The following is a 16617-nucleotide window of genomic DNA, read 5'->3' on the forward strand; positions in this document are numbered from 1 at the left end:
AAATTGTACAGTAATAAAAATATCTTCCTACAAAAGCATTAGGCACAGATAGTTTTATGGATATCTTTTATCAAAATTTCAGTGAGTAGTTATTTCAGAAAACACAGAAAGGTGGAAAGTTTTCCAACTTATTAAATGATGCAAATTAACATCGATATCAAAGTGGAAAAGGGCAGTAAAAGTAGAAGAATTAAAAGTCAATCTCATTTATGAATATAGATGAAGAAACTTAAATAAAATACTAACAGACCAATCCAGCAAAATGACAGTAGCAGCAATAATAGGAACAAGACCAAGAGCAATAAAACCACATCATGACAAGTATACTTGATCTTAGGAATTCAAGGATGGTTTAACGTTGGAAAACCTATTAATGTAACTCATACTATTATCAGACCAAAGAAGAAAACCATATGCTCTTTAATATAGATGCAGAAAAAGGATCAGAGATATCTGGTTTCATACTCCCCTCCTCCTTTTGAAAGCAGCCTAAAACAACACAAAGAACAATAAACAGAAGTACAAACTTTATCTTTGATGAAAGTAAGAGACATCTGTAATCTTGAACCATACAAGTTTTACAAAATGTGGACTGAGTACAGTGAATAACTTAGCAGAGGAGAGGAAAGTCAGCTGCAGATGCCTGGGGAAGGAAGTTACACATGAAAAGCCAGCAGGATTACTATATGTTATTTATAGAAACATACATATGTAGTATGTTTTTTCTGGATGCAAATATATACATATGTAGGAAAGACATAAAAACACAGATGAGAAGGCAACATTCCAACAGTAGGATACTGGTGAGTTTGGAGGCATGAAAAGATGTGGTGGTGGAATGGGGAGTTTCTCATTTCTATTTGGAACGTTTTATTTCCTATGAAGCCAATATGACATAATAGTATTTGTTAAATTTGAGTGGTTAGTATGCAGTTTTGGTATATTATTCCTTGTACTTATATAAATATTTGCAACAAGCCAAAGTAATTAATTTTAAAGTAACACACGCTCACAGTAAAAACTCAATAAAGAAAGCACAAAGCTGAAAATAAAAATTTCCTGAATTTCTACCACCGATAGATAGGTCATATAGCCATTTATAGTATGTATACAATGTAACAAAAACACTATATTTTGTGATATGCACGTCTTAATAAAAGAAATTGATATATAATTTAATTACATGTAACTCAGTGGTTAAAAGTTTAGGTTCTGTAATCAGACGGCCTGGGTTCAAAACACATCTCTGTCACTTCCTAGATTTGGTTCCTCTATGATCCTCAGTTTTCACCTCTGTAAAGTAGGAATATGATAGTATTTATTATTATATAAATTCAATAATCCAATAAAGCACATAGCCCAACACATAGTAGAACTTACATTTTAAAACCTGTATTCATAAATAAGATTGACCTATAAGAACTCAATGGAAGATAATAATCATTACTATTTTCATGCCAACTCATGCCATCTTAGGGGTAAGGTATAGTACAGATATTTTGTAAGAAAGTGGAGCTTTTACCAGTGTCTGGGCAGGGGAGTATGACAGACCAGATTGAAGGGGTCCTTAATGTAGAGAAATCACAGTCCTTATTGGACTAGAGCCCTATGGATCAGCCGTCAGCTCTCAGTGGGGTCCAAGTTCTGGGGCTCAGTAAGCCAGAAGAATGCTGGTGACCTGCTATAGGACAACCATCCATCATCCCATGATTGGTACTCCCCAGAGCATGCTCTTGTGACCTTCCAGGGGAGGCTGCATTTCTAAAAGGTGAGAGACAGGATGGAGATGATCTCTGTAGAACCAGTCTTATTCACCTGCCACACATGGGGTAAAGTTCCTGAAGCCTTTAACACCATATACTGGCTTTGCTGGCATGCAAAACTGGTCACCTTGAATGGTGATGTACTATAGATTGCACAAGAGAGTGAGGAGTGGGAAGAGGACCTGGTGTGTGTCCCCTGGAGGTCTCCAGTGCAATACCCTGGGCATTGCAGGAACTCTTTAAAACTTTCTAAACAAATAAAATATTAATGCATTCTATTTAAAGGTGATCATGTTTTTAGTTCTAAGCTTCTTTATGCTGTTTAAATTTCTTTTATGTGTATTATTTCAATATACACACCTTCTGAAAAGGCAAGAGAAGCCATTAGTAGGTCTGTTTTACTCCCAGGGAAATGGACACACAGAGCAAGTTCATCCTTTGTCCAGGTACGGAAAACTTGTGGCCAGGTTTGAGCCAGAGGCCTGCCTCTTGCCTCAAATCTCCCTTTTCTGATTGTCTCTCTTATTCAGAGGACGCCTAATAATTTCTGAGCAGAGAAAGTGAGTACAGTCAATTCACATAGTTCCTTTTAGGAGACATCTTTATTAGGAACCCATGAACTCTTACGCTACAAGTAATTCAAATGATTTTGGTTTCTTATTCCTATCACGAAAGATAAGAAGCCCAGTTATGGAAAGGAAGGCAACCAGAACCTACCTTTCCCCACACATCTGCAGAAATTGGTCCATCCCTAGCTTCTCAAGAGGCATACACAAAGGGTCTTAGTCTAGGATTTCACTGGATCTGTCCAGTTTTGTTATCTCCCCTGTTCCTTATCAGTGATGTGAAGTGGGAAGGGTCCAGCATGCCTGGGTTTGAATCCCAGCACTGCCATATCCTTGTCTATGGCCTTAAACAAGTTACTTATGCTCCTGGGACATCAGTTTACTTCTTTAAAAAAACTAGATAATACCTTGTTCAGGGTTGAGGTGAGATTTAAAGATAATAGGTGAGTAGGGAGAAAAACCTCTCTCCCTCTCACTGCCCTTTTTGCCTTCATATCTTCTGGAAATTTCACATTCTCAGTAGAGAATCTTTTCCCTGCCTCTCCTTCTGCTTCCTTAATGAGGCCTGAATTTGATGAATTGAAGAATTCATCCATAAAGAACACTTTGATAAGCAACTTGGGATGGGGGAGGGTGTGGAGAAGACTCCCCCAGGCACATGCCTCAAGGGCCAGAGAGTTTCATTTTGTTCCCCGCTGGGATGAGTGGGATACCCAAGCTGAAGGCAGGAATGAGATTGCACGGGGTCACAGAGTGGTTTTGGAGAGGCCAATGCCATGGTCAAGTAGAGAGAGGAGAGAGACAAGGCAGTAGGCAGGAGAAAGGAACATATTACACAAAACTGGGATGTTGGGGAGAACAGGGAATTTGTTCACGTTTCTTGTGTATGGGGAATAATGTGAAGCTTTCCCTCCCATCTCCTTAGGGTGTCTTCAATAAAATATCCATTTACCGTTAATGTATTCTGCATCTGGATCTCGGGCAGGGGTCATCTGATGAAGTGCTAAGATGGGTGCAGTGAAAACCAAGGGCACCATGTCTGGCTTTCATCCAAGTGCACGACAACACAGTAAGTGATCATTAAATAGCGATGTTAATAGTAGCTATAGTTATACTTGCCTCCTGGCTCCTCTTTCTCTTCTACACTAAGATCTTTGAGAGCTCAAGGGAAGGCACCTGCTTAACTCACTTCTGGATTTGTACCATTGGCAGAATGCCTGGCCCAGAGCTGGGTTCCAATAAATATTCATTTTTGTGATTAATGAATTCATGTAATCTCTGTGACCAACAAAGTTTTATCCTGGGCTCTATTCTCTTCTTCCTCCCCACTCTTCCATCTTCAGAAAGCTCTCACTTTCACCTAGTGGGGTTTCCACCTCTGTAAATCCATCTCTGGCTCTTTTCAGTTCCAGTCTTACATTTCTCATATTAGGTTAAGCCATTTGGAATTGATAACATTTGAACATGTTTGTCTCACAAAAACAGCAATTTTATAAGTTGCAAGCTAATATTCCTTGGATTTCCTTTCGAATGGTGTCACCTTGAACATTATACAACACTACAACCTGAGCTCCTAGTCACCTCTCTGCCCATTGGCTACTGCTCTTCCCAACACTGATTCGTAGAAAATGCTTTCAGAATGGGAAGGCAGGAATCACTCTACCCAAAGGCATCTTTCTACCAATGGGATCCAGCAAGTGTAAGTGACTTGCCCAAGATCATACAGTAAAGTTGTAGCAGAGGTAGAAGGTAACCTCAGTCATCAGGCTCCTGTTCTAGTTCTAGGTCTGTCAGGTGCTGGGATTCCCCAGGTTCCCAAGGCTTAAATCCTCAGGCTCCTCTTCTCCCTCACTTTCTGGCCATATTTAATTAGCCACCAAGTCCAGGGAAGTCTTTGTTCCAAGTATCTTCTGTATTTACACAGACCTTCCCCAATCCATAGACGTCACGTTAGTTCAGGCCAACCTCATCTCTCACTTGAATTCCTGAAGAAGAATTTCATTGTCAGTGTTGTTTCTTGTTTTTCACATAGCACCTTCCTAAAGGCATACATGAAAATTTCAAAAACCAGCCAATATTTCTAAGTTTAATTGGTGTTTGTCCCCAGAGAGAAAAATACTTTCTAAAATTTAAAATAATACTGTATTGTTTAGAAACAATTTTTCATTACATATGTTCTATTATTTTTAATTTTGTGCTGAATAGTTTCAGACTTATAGAAAAAAATGTGAAAATAATAAAATGAATTCCTGTATACCTCCACTCCTATTTCCCCAAATGTTAGCATGTTCATATTTGCTTTATATTTTTCTCTTTATGAACCACTTTCACTTTTATTATTTCTTTATGAACCATTTTCACAGTAAAATGTGGACGTGATGCTCCTTTACCCCTAAAATATATTAGTTTGCATTTTCTGAAGATAAGGACATTCTCTTACGTTACCGCAGAAACATTATGAAAATCAGGAAATTGGCTAGCATTAGTATAGTAAAATTAAGTATTCTACAGACCTTATTCAAATTTTTCTAATTGTTATTCTAATGTTTTTTATAGCAAAAAAATAAAAATTAAAATATAAATAAATAAATAAATAAATAAATAAAAGTTTCTGATCCAGGATCCAAACAAATATAGTTCATTGCATTTCATTGTCATGTTCTTTAGTCTCCTTTAATATGGAATATTCCCTCATTTTTTTTTGCCTTTGATTAACCTTGACCTTTTTAAAGAGAGGGCATTTATTTTTCAGAATGTCCCTCAATTTATTTGTTTAATACGTCCTCATGGTTTTTATTAGTTTCTTTAATTTTTAAAAGAGTTAATATTTGTAAATGGCTTAAAGCAGTGCGTGACACTTAGTCAGCTCTAAATGAGTATTTGTTAACTATGAATATGTTTTTATCCTTTCCTCCACAATTGAATATACAGTTGACCAATTGAAGAAAAGAGGGTAACTTGGAATGAAATCTCTTCGGCTTTGGGAATGCCAAAGTATGTCCATCTTTGTTTCAATTGCTTCACTTTCCTGACACATGTGTTTCTTAGAATTAATATCAGCCTTTGCACTTCCCCCATTTTAGCACTCAGTAGTATAACGTGACAAAAGCAAAGTGAAATATACCAACAGGAGATCACAGAGATGTTGGTGTGTGGGTGAAGGTGCAAATGCTGCCCAAGCTGAAGGGTTGGTCCCTGGGCAGGGCCACCTTGTCCTGGCACTCAAGAATCCAAATGTGTCATCCGAAAGGTGGTTAGAGTGTGTAGCAGAATGGACTAAAAATGTGACTCTACCCTATACTGAGTTGATATGGGAACCAATGAGATATTTAATTTAATGCTCATCACAGAATAGGCTTTCACTATATATTTTTGGCTTGTTGAGTTACCTAGTTACTCCTTCCTAGCATAAACCCTGGGGGGTCAGCAGGCTAGACTCCTCATGCTCTCATGTCCCTGCCTCTGGGTTTTCACTCCCATGGCCCCATCTGGATGCGTCCTTCCCCAGCTCACCTCTACCTGCCATTTCACCCTGCCGTCCTTATAGCCCAGAATAGCCCCATCTCTCCTGGATCCTTTTCTTCCCCACAGCTGTCTCTTCCTTCTCAGACCCCTGTGGGATTTCCACTCTGTATCACTCAGTCTAGCACTAAACGAGAGACTGATTTTATTCTGAATTAGCTGTTCTCTTCCTCAAGTCTTATTCCCCTAAATGGGCTAGGAACTCTTTCAGGTAGGTATAATCGGAGGTAGATTTAAATTTTTTAAAAGTTGAATTTCCTTGGCACTTTTAAATTCAGGATATCATATCTAATGATGGAGTATGAATAAGGTTGTTTTTTCTTCCTCATTTCCTTAAACATGGGCCCCATAAAAAGAGCCAATATTTATTGAAAGATTACTTCCAACTACTTGCCAATTACTATGCTAAGTAATTTATGTGTATGATCTCATTTAATCCCCACAGGAACTCTTTGAGATGGCTACTGGCTACTGTTAATATTTCCATTTTATGAAGGAGGAAGCTGAGGCTCAGAGAGGTTAAGTAACTTGCTCAGAGTCACATTGCGATTAAGCGGTAGAGTCAGAATTTGATCCTAATCAGCCTTGCTTCGGAGCCTGTGCCCTTAGCCACTATGTTATTCTGTCTCCATCATCATCAAAAAGACAAAAGAGCATTTCTGATGGAAGCAGAGGAAAAATGGTAGGTTTATTTAGAATGAGCTAATATTTGCTGAATGCCTACTGGGTGCCGGACCCTGTTAGACACTTTAATACGTATTATCTCAGATAATCTTCAGCATAACTGTAGAAGGGAAGTATTCTATTTCATGAATAAGGAAATCGAGGAACAGAGAGGTCAAGTGACTTACTCAAGGGAACACAGCTCAGAGGTGATAGACATTTCTGGTACATTAAGCTAAGTCTAGTAACACAAAGCTCCAATCCTTTTTTCCTTGTCTTGCAACAATGCACCTGCTCTCAAATTGACTTGAACTCTACAGAGCAGTTATTCTTGCAGTGAATCTTTATTGCCTCATGGTGTCTTTTAGTTTCAGTGTCTCCTACAAGACCCTTCCAGGACAGGCTTCTGGGAGAGTCAGTGAGGGAAGCAGAAGGATGTATGTTCCTACCCTGCCCTCTCCTCTGTCTGGCACTTCCCCATGGAAGTGCAAGCTTAAGGTAGCCCACTGGGGCTCGCTGTAGACTTCCTGGAGAGTAATGCTCTGCTCAGAGGTGATAGGGAGCTCTGTAGCCAGCCCAGCCAAGGTATTGGAGAAAGATCCATCACCCCTGAGTGATTGGTGACCCACAGGTACCGCTCGTGGAACATAATGACCAGTCACTCAATTACAGACTCAGTGACATGTTTATAAGGGTGAACTTTAGAGTGCTATTAGGGAACAGACAGATGAACTATAGCTGTGCCTGCAGGGCAGAGCTCACCCAGCCCAAATGCCCCTGTGGACCCATTACCCAGTAATTAGGGGATTTTAAGTAGGAAGCAAGGAGTTAAATTATTGCTTATATTATTGCTTCACTTGTCACTTGGAAAGTGCTGCTTTGGAGAAAGAAGGAGAGAAGAAAGGATGGAGGAAAAAACAGAGAGGGAACAAGAGAGAAAATGAGGGAATGGGGGAGAGTGGAGGCTCTGGAAAATGGGGGTTTGAGATAAGTGCTCCATTCATTTTTCCAATTGACTACTATAACCAGAAGCTGCTAAGGATGACCAATGAGAGATGCAGACAGGTCCGGAGTCTGGGCCACCAGCTGTGGTTCCTCTGAGTCACTGTGCCAACAACATCTCTTTGGGCCAAGGTAGCTCACAGGGAAGATGAAGATAATTATATCAATTATTAATTGTGTAGTAGGAACTTTGTTAAGCATCATCCATGCATCAGCTCATCTGAGCCTCTCCACCATGGATGAGGTGGATACCACTGTGAACCCCACCCATCAGATGAGGACACTGGAGCACCTCTATATAACTAAGTAACGAAGCTGGGTGACCTGCCTGATGCCAGGTCCAGGCTCTTGAGTTCCTGCCCAGGCAGCTCTGTGAGGTCTTCACAATCCTGGATGACACCAAACCTACCTCTTCTGCAGAGGCAAAGGATGCTTTGGACTGACTCTGCTTGCTCCAGATTTGCCTCTGCTTAGCTCAGTTCCACCTCTTCTCTGGAGCAAAATTGGCCACTGTTAACTTTGTGTGTGTGTGTGTGTGTAATTTTAAGTTGTATGATGAAAAGTATTAAGCAGAAATCAGGTAGACACGATTGTATAACAGACCTCTATCCATGCACCCTTTGCTCTGCTTAAAAAATTATTAACTCATGCCCAATCTTGTTTTTCTGTATCCTCCTTCCCTCCTGTATTATTTGAAGCAAATCCCAAATATTATTTCTTCTCTAAATGCTTCAGCATGTATCTCTATAATATACAGATTATTTCTTAAAAACAAGCAAAATACTTTGATCATATCCAAAAATATTAATAATAATTATTTATTATCTGATCTGTTCAAATTTCCCAAGTTTATTATATAATTTTTATTTATTTATTTATTTATTTATTTATTTATTTATTTATTTTTGCGGTACACGGGCCTCTCACTGTTGTGGCCTCTCCCGTTGCGGAGCACAGGCTTCGGATGCGAAGGCTCAGCGGCCATGGCTCACGGGCCAGCCGCTCCACGGCATGTGGGATCCTCCTGGACTGGGGCACGAACCCGTGTCCCCTGCATCGGCAGGCAGACTCTACCACTGTGCCACCAGGGAAGCCCCTATTATATAATTTTTAAAGTAATTTATTTGTTTGAATCAGGATCCAAATGTGGTCTATATATTGTAATTGGTTCGTAGGTATTTTAAGTCTCTTTTGATCTATTTTTTTCCCCTTTGAGATTTACTTGTTAAAAAAAAAACTTGGTTGCTTGTCTTAAAGAATTCCCCATAGTCTGCATTTTGCTGTTTGCATTTTAGTGGTGCGGTTGAAATGTTCCTTTGCCCCTGGTATTTCCTGTAAATTAGAAGTTAGATCTAGAATTTTGATCAGGTTCGGGTTTTGGCTTTTGGCAAAAATACTTCATACTTCATGGCACAGTGTACTGTATGTTAGGAAGTGTGGTTGGCTCTTCTGATGGTAGCAACCACTGATGATCATTTTAATCAACAATAATTTTAATCCCATCATTCTTTTTCATTCATTTTCTGAATCACTTTTTAAAGAAAAGCTTCTTCTCATCAACTATTTGTCATCCTGAGATACAGTTTATATGGGAAAGACAAGTTAATGCTTGATTTCTTTATTTTCTAGTTTTCAAAATAATGAGTTGCTCCTCTAGTATTCGATGTTAGGACACCAGTGAGCTTATTTTGTTATGACTATCATTTTGCTTGCATGGATTTTAAAGTATTTGATGGATTTCAATCCGTCACAGTTGTTCTTTTACTGAGATCAAAGTCTCCTGTGTTTGGCCTGTGGGCAACTCTTTAAGTTCACTTTTGAGTCCTTCTGACATGACCACATGGTTTTCAATAGCTTCTTCTTGTCTGGTTTGACAATATGTTCCAGGTTCATCTTGTAGGTTTTCTCTCCCAAACCTAGAGAACCCTTCTTTTCTTTCAGTGGAGAATGACATTTAGACATCCACAATTTGCGTTTTGAGGTGTTCATTGCTACTGGGCTGGCCACTGTTTCTAGGGCTTTTCAGTGGATACAGGTAGGACATAACATATTTCATTTTAAAGAGAAAATATATCTTGAGTTTTCATTGAAACTTCCAACTAAGAAATGACATCATTTTTACTTACCTTCTTTGATCTTACATCTGCATTTCCTGTTTCTCCTGTAGAATAAAGTTCCAGGTCCCAAAGGCAAGCACATTTATTTTATACCCTACTGAACTGCCTCAGAGTAACGCTCCCACCAATTACATGATTATTGAACATAGTGTAAGTTTTTTTTTTTTTCTTAAATTCATTTAGGTTGGGCATATCCCACAGGGGATGAACAGTCAGATTACTGTATCTTAAAATCACCCGACATATTTCTATCTGTGTGATTGTACTACCAGCTCAATACATAGATTTATTCGCTTATTTAACTTGTTTATTTTTTATAGTGATTGTCTTTATAAATTGTAATTATAAAATAACAATTTAATACATAAATAATACACATTAATCTATAAAATTACTCTTTCCCCTCTCCATATCCTAAAATCCATTCTCTAGTAGGTCTGTGTCTTTTTTTTTTTTTTTTTTTTTGCGGTACGTGGGCCTCTCACTATTGTGGCCTCTCCCGTCACAGAGCGCAGGCTCTGGATGCACAGGCTCAGCGGCCATGGCTCACGGGCCCAGCTGCTCCGCAGCATGTGGGATCTTCTCGCACCGGGACACGAACCTGCGTCCCCTGCATTGGCAGGTGGACTCTCAACCACCGCGCCATTAGGGAAGCCCAGGTCTGTGTCTTTATTCCCGTCTTACCCCTAGGTTCTTCATGATATATATATATATATATATATTTTTTTCTTATATTCCATAAGCTGTGACAAAGTGAGAGAGTGGCATGAACATACATACACTACCAAATGTAAAATAGATAGCTAGTGGGAAACAGCCACATAGCACAGGGAGATCAGCTCGGTGCTTTGTGACCACCTAGAGGGGTGGGATAGGGAGGGAGACGCAAGAGGGAACATATGTATATGTGTAACTGATTCACTTTGTTATACAGCAGAAACTAACACATCATTGTAAAGCAATTATACTCCAATAAAGATGTTTAAAAAATCTATAAAATTAATTATAACATTATAATTATGTAAAATGTGTACATGGTTCCAAGCCAGATCGACAAAACAGAATGTTCTACATGAACCCCCAGAGTTCTCGAGAAGTATGAAGCTCCAGTTACCCCCCATGGAAACTTGCTGGAAAACACATACTTACTGCCTGCCCTTCCCCCGATCTCACTTTCTCATAACCTTACTAGTTTTCCGGGATCACATTCAAATAAACTATTTGTACTCAAATCTTTGTCTCCTAGTCTGCTTCTAGGGTAATCCAAATCAAAGCACACATTTTTCTCCACCTGACTTTTCACACAGAAACATATCCTGAAGGTTGACCATGCCGTTGTTCTGTAGATCAACATGGCTGCCGTTACTGAGGCTCCTTCCATGCCAGTGTCTTGCTGGCAGGGACTAGAGGAACTGAAGTCTGGGCAGTCTCACAGGAGGACACCCCACCGGAAGTCAGATTGTGGACCTGATACAGTTTTGGTGTCACAATGGACACCTATTCTTTGTAAGGTAGGGCAGTGGCTAAGAGATTTGCTTTTGGTGCCAGGTTGGTCTGGGTTTGGATCCTGACTCTGGCGGCTATTGCTGTATGAGCTGGACAAGTCACTTCACGTCTCTGAGCCTTGGCTTCCTCATTGGTTCAATGAACATAATGGTAGCACCTACCCTATGAGGTACGTTGATGTGGGGTACAGGAAGTAAACTGTCTGGCACATGCACACTTTCTGTAGATGTTAGCTCTTATCATTATCATCATCTTAAAATAAGAGACTGCTTTAATTCCTTTCTTTCTGAGCACTGATAATCTCTTTTCCAGGATCAGAGTCCTTAGTTCTTTGACAAAACCTTCACAGTATATGTGTCCTAGACCCTCTCCATCCTGGTCTACTGTAACCCAGACCAAGCTGTAAATCTACGGTTAAGGGGCTTCAAGAAGTAGAAACCGTCCTCCCAGTGTGGCACATCTGCCAGAGAACTTGGTTTGAATTGTCACTGATAAAATTCTCTCATTAGGAATTTGCGTGAACTTCTCCCATTTTGAATTTCCCTGGGGGTGCTCTGTCCCACAAGATCTGGCCTTTACCCATATGAATCAGGGGACCTTCTGTCTGCTTTAGGCCCCCCCTGGCCCTTTCTCATGGCCCTTTTTGTCTTCCCAATGAAACAAATCTATCCTGGAGATCCCGACAAGAGCTTTCAGTGTTACCCCGAATTCTCGGTATTTTCTCAGAATTGACCATTTAGTGGTTATAAAAGTGTTTACACTCTTTAGTCTGAGGAGCAAGTCTGTCTCAAGGACTGGGAGGAAGAGGAAAGCATGACGTGATCTTCTTTTCAGGAAGGAAGCAAACCCGGGAAGCAGAGAAGGCGGAGGAAGAAAAAGGAGAATATTTACAAATACGAAAAGGTGGAATGGAGTTTCCTTGCTTTTGCCATAGTCTATCCTGCAGATACTTTGAGGGTGGCATCCTTACCGGGCTCTGCAGCTGTCTGTGGGCCAGAGAGGGCAGAGGGGGCCTCAGATACAAAGTGGGACCCCTCAGGGCCTCTGCAGGTCCCACATCCCAAACAGTACCCTCACATGCCAGAGGTGGAAGTAATGATCCACTGAGCGAATATTAGCTAGAATTTTAGCTAAAATGGCTTCTCAGAAGGCTGAGCAGGAGGCTTGAGAAATCATCCCAGAAAACAAAGTGTTTTGAGATATAAAATAAATGTACAGACATTCCTGGTAGTTTTGGAAGGGGGCGTCTAGTTCCCAAGGGATGGCAGTGACTAGTCAGGACAAGGCCTTTGGATACATGTGTTTTATAAGCTCTAAAGATTCTTTGGATAACCGGATACAGCACACTGACTCTCAGATAGATGAAAGGCAGAACTCTTTGTTACTTATGGCTCCAAATGAGAGAATAAGAGAAGGCTGTCATGCAGGGATGCACAGGGGGTTACACTTGGGGACTGGATCACAGAAAGCTGGAGTTGTAGGAGGAGTTTATGCATAGCAGATTTTGAAAGCTTTCTGGAGACTGGATATGTTGAATAATTACTTGGGATCCTGGGTTTAGGGGCTGCCCCTAGCTAGTTGTTGGGCACCTGGCCCTGGAGAACAGGACCCCAATAAGGGACATGGTTGGTGTAGAGGCTTAGCAAACTACCCATGAAGGGAAATTGAGAGTTTTTAGCCATGACTTCAAAACTGGGTCAAGGCAGCACTGGTGAAATATTATATTATAGCATGTCAATTGGATTCAGGGCAGATGTTCAGCTTCTGGAGAAACTTAAGTTAAAGTTGGGCTAAAACCCAGTCATAAGGCTTGGGCCAAATGTTAGGAGTTAGAACAGGGAAACCAAATATGCGGCATGCATGCTATTACCATCCTTTCCCTTGATCAGAGCAGACATTGCTAATCAAACACGATTTGGAGCCTGCTCAACTTGGAATCTTTCTCAAGTATCCCTGACAAGCAACACAGTTGGCATGTAATTTGAAACCCACTAACCAGTCTTCATTAGAAGAAAGAACTAGCTAAGAGGCATGTAGATATCTGGGTCTCGTGTAATTTAAAATCTACGGGAAGCATACATAATTTCAGATCCCACCCATTGGTGGGCTAAGAGTCCCTCTTATCAGCATTGTTCAGGGACTGAGGGGCTGAATCAGAAATGGCTGGGCCCCAGTGCAGGGAGTTGCATGGAGCTGGAGAAGGCAGGGTCAAAAACTCTTAGAAGTACAGTGTCTAATCAAAAGAAGGTTACCTCTAACGGTGGAAATGTGGACTAAAAGACCAGAGGGAGAGACCTTTTCAGGAGCCAGTGTTCCTACCATATAGACAGGCCAAGACCCATCCACAAGCCATGCTCTGGTGTGGCGTTTGGGCCAGCATCTGATGGTAGGACAAGGGATATTTGATCTTTTTGGAAAACACAGCTGCCCAACCTCAACTTCTCCTCAAAGCTACTCTACATCTGTATCCTCTCCTGAAATATTTTATTAAACTTTTCATCTATATTCTTTTCACCCCAGACTTCAACTTTTGATTTTCTCTGGTACTTTTCTGTGGTTTCTCAAAGTGCAAAAGGCATGTTTTAGGAAGAAGATATTTTCATAGAGGCTGGCTAGATATCTGAGATCTACCAACAGGCAGTTGACTCAGGTGAAGTGAAGCCAAAGGGAAACCAAAGTTTGTTTTCTAGATTTTTTTTTTTCTCACAGGGAGAGGGAGATTACTGATCAATTTCAATTTATGTCGCTTCTCCCTTAGTTATCCATATGTAATCAGTATATATTTATTAAAATCCCACTATGATCCATACTATGTAGTAGGCACTGGGAATATAATGCAGGAACAAAAACAGATGTGGTTCCCCCCGCCCTCCTGGAGCTCTCTTGGGAGACAGAGAGATGAATTAAATAATCCTAGAAGAACATGTAAACTTGTGTCTGGCGTTTCGAGAGAGAGGTGCATCGTGTTAAGTAAGCTTATGATAGGGGATTTGATAAAGGGAGGGAAGGCAGAATGGTGAATTCAGAAGTGAATTCAGAAGTGAATGGTGACGGAGACTAAAGGAGGATCTGAAGGACTTGGTGAAATGAAGAATTATATAGTAGGAGGGGAACTCCAGGCAGGGGGCACAGCCTGTGCAAAGGTCTGGCAATGGGAATAAAGCATGAACATTAGGTGAAAACACGAAGGTTGAGCAGCTAGAGAAGACCGAACAAAGGGAGATGTGACAGGAAATGAGTTGGAAGAGGTGCCCAAGGATCATCAAGCGGGACCTTGTAAGGCAATCAGCTATGAATTTACTGAGAAGCTAGTAAAAGTTAACTTCAGGGACTCTTATTTGCATGGGGTTTTCCCAAAGCCCTGCATCATGAATGTTGCCCATCCAGATAGCACTTTACTTGTTGTACAAGAAAACATTTGAAGTTCCCTAAAATTTCATAGCTCATATAGAAAATAAACCTGATAGAAGAATTCTCAAATTTGTACAATTGTAAACATTTTTGTGGTATTTCCAATAATGAATTGGTGAAGCTGGAAAACAAACAAACAAACAAACAAACCAGCTTCGCTCTACCATGCCAGGGTGAAAATAATTTAGAAATTCTGAGTTCACTTTCTTTTCTCCCCATAGAAAATATTACATGCTCATTGTCATGTGAAAAGGAGATCAAAGAATACGCAGCAAACCAAAGGTAAGAACTATTACAGTGTTGCATCTGTGTGCTGATTAATACAAATATTATGTTATTTCCCAGGATTTTGTAATGTTAGTGCTATCTGTCACTTTAAAAAGTGTAGTTTATTATGGTTTATTTTCTTTCTCTAAATAAATATTCAAGTTTGTGCTTAATTCCAAATCCAGAATTTTGTCTTCTTAGCTGATTATTCACTGTTAGTCATCGATCACTATTATCAACCTTCTACCCCGATGTCAGGGTGATTCTGTAGGGTGAGTCTTTCTCAGGTCTCTTTACTTCTTAAAATCCGTGGTGTGAGTGGGTTGGATCACTCCCACCCAGAGATGGTCTGTCTGTTTTCAGCTCTCAGAACTGGTGGGTTCAGTCATTTGGAGGCAGAGGGGGATGGTGAAGACAGAGGCTGGGATACACTGTCTCTATGCCCAGCCATCCCTATTTCAGGATCTTTCCAGTACATTTTGCTTTAAGCCAATAATGAAACCTGAATGGTGTCCAGGAAAGAACACTGGACTGCAGATCTCAGTTTGAAGTCTGGCTTTCTCCCTTACCATGTGGTCAAGTCTCTGAGTGTATCAATCAGACTAAAAGATTCTGTGAAGGATTTACATGAAGATAGTGATTAACAGAAAGACAGCAGCAGACTGCGTTAAATACACAAGATTTCCTTAGTAGCAAGTGAAATGGAAGAATCTCTGTATTGAGTCAAGAAACGCAAAGCAGGAACTGTGTGTAAGGTCCTCTTAGGGACACACACCATTTTTTTTTTAATGGAACATTTAAAAAATTAAATACATAAACATGTAAGTCCCTTTATTAGAGAAATTGTACATATTGGTGAATATGACCAATGGTCACGTGTATGGGTAAATTCTTTAAAAATCAGAACCAATAATTAAGATAGCTTCTGTGCTCTACTTGTTTCATTGTCTAATGTCTAGTGTAGTTATAGTTTATTGTTGGAATGATGGTTTGAACACATTTCAAGAAAATTAAAAGATATTTATGAACACCCTTCCTTCTGCAACAGTCTATGGCTTTCTTCATCATCAGGCATGCCTTCCTGGGGGAACTGAACACATAGGCGGTGGTGGGAGATAACAGTGATTTAAATGGTCACTGTTTTCTTCAAATGAACTTGACTTCACACATGTACTCAACTAATAAAGGCTACCATGGCTCACCATGGCTTACAACCATAGTTGTGGGATTTGGTAATACTTACCATAAGTGACGTAAAGGTCGTAAGTTCTGGTTTGCAAACTAGCAACCTCAGCCTTAGCTCTCAAATTTCTACTATTTTCCTTGCACCGAGAGTAGACTCACCTGTTTCCAACAATTCACTCTCTTCATATTCTTCCATATCTGCAGCTTTTCTTACATCTTCCTCCTCTTTCTCCTCACATATAGCTGAGCAAATTTGGAGTTTTAGACCGTCTTTGCTGTCCAGCTATGAAATGAATGAGAAAATGCAAGACAGAGTTGAGACACTGATCAATTCTGACTTTGTGGTAGGACTTTTATTTAATCTTCACACCATGAGAGAAAGGTATTCTTTCCATGTTATAGATGAGGAAACGCTGGCACTAAGAGGGAAGTTGATATGTACAGGTTTGGATAACCAGTAGGTGGCTGAACCTGTGTCCTAACCCAAGTTTTCTGAGTCTGTATCTTAAGCTCCTTCTTCAATGCTATGATTATTAACTCTTTTTGGCCCAGATGTTTCTGTGAGGACCCAATGAAGGTATTTTCACACACATGCACTCACACATGTGTGTACAT

Source organism: Hyperoodon ampullatus (assembly GCF_949752795.1).
Source record: "Hyperoodon ampullatus genome assembly, chromosome: 14".
Classification (NCBI taxonomy): Eukaryota; Metazoa; Chordata; class Mammalia; order Artiodactyla; family Ziphiidae; genus Hyperoodon; species Hyperoodon ampullatus.